Genomic DNA, 1,127 nt, shown 5'->3' with positions numbered 1-1,127 from the left:
TCGAAGAAGTTTGGGTGATTCCTCCATCCAGGGTTATAGGTATTCGAATATGGGTTCCCTTGGGTGCAATTCACTTGCTCAGAATGGGTTTCGTTTAATAGACTGCATTCTGCAGATTGGTGTCCTTTGGTTCCACATATCTCACAATCCGATGAAACTGCGGCTACAACATTCGGGTTTATGCACATATGCTCGACCTTAAGGGCTAATGCGTCCATTTTAGCTTGCATCATGTCTATAGAGCTTAGTTCATGCACTCCTCCTTGGGCTTCCTTCATCTCAACTGTCGCTAGTTCGACTCCCCATGATTGATGGTTTTGAGCCATATCTTCGATGAGGGCACTAGCTTCAGGATAAGGTTTGTTCATCAGAGCACCGCCTGCGGCAGCATCGATGGTCATCTTTGTGTTATAGTGAAGTCCATTATAGAAGGTTTGAATGATTAACCAATTTTCTAAGCCATGATGTGGGCATGCTCTTAACAACTCTTTATATCTCTCCCAAGCTTCGAACAACGATTCTCCTTGGTTTTGGGTAAATCTAGTTATATGGTTTCGAAGAACGACGGTCTTACTCCGGGGAAAGTATCTAGCAAGAAAAACTCTTCTAAGGTTATCCCAAGTCGTAATGGAATTGGGTGGAAGGGAATCTAACCATGATAGGGCTTTATCTCTGAGGGAAAAAGGAAATAATCTTAAACGTATTGCCTCAGGAGAAGCTCCATTGGTTTTAAAAGTGTCTGTTAATTGAAGAAATATTTTTAAATGTTGGTTTGGGTTCTCAGTAGCGAGACCCGCGAATTGTCTCTGTTGCACTAGTTGCAACAGGGATGATTTAAGTTCAAAATTATTAGCTGGGATGGTTGGGTTTACTATACTAGAACTAGGTTCTTCATTAGATGGTTGAGCGAAATCCTTAAGAGGTCTTTGGTTTTGATCTTCGGCAATAGCTCTCTTAATTCTATGAAAGAATAAACGTACGCGAGCGTAACGTTCAGGTTCCGCCAGAGGGTATACTAAGCTTAAACTTCCGGTGTTGCGAGTTCTTCGCATTGACCGGCGGGAAATAGCCTAAGTCTAAACGATATAACAACAGGGAAATGAAATTTGACGAAATTGGTCCCCGAC

At 42.2% G+C, this 1,127-nt stretch overlaps 1 non-coding gene across 1 annotated transcript; it reads left to right on the top strand.

Moving 5' to 3' along the window:
• The first annotated feature begins 456 nt into the window (after window positions 1-456).
• Window positions 457-563, top strand: LOC127133040 (small nucleolar RNA R71). Its single transcript, XR_007807036.1, has one exon. It is a non-coding gene; the product is annotated as a small nucleolar RNA R71 (small nucleolar RNA).
• Window positions 564-1,127: the final 564 nt, after the last annotated feature.

This window comes from Lathyrus oleraceus, chromosome 3 (assembly GCF_024323335.1).
Source record: "Lathyrus oleraceus cultivar Zhongwan6 chromosome 3, CAAS_Psat_ZW6_1.0, whole genome shotgun sequence".
NCBI classification, from domain to species: Eukaryota; Viridiplantae; Streptophyta; class Magnoliopsida; order Fabales; family Fabaceae; genus Lathyrus; species Lathyrus oleraceus.
This window is presented reverse-complemented; position numbering and strand designations above follow the sequence as displayed.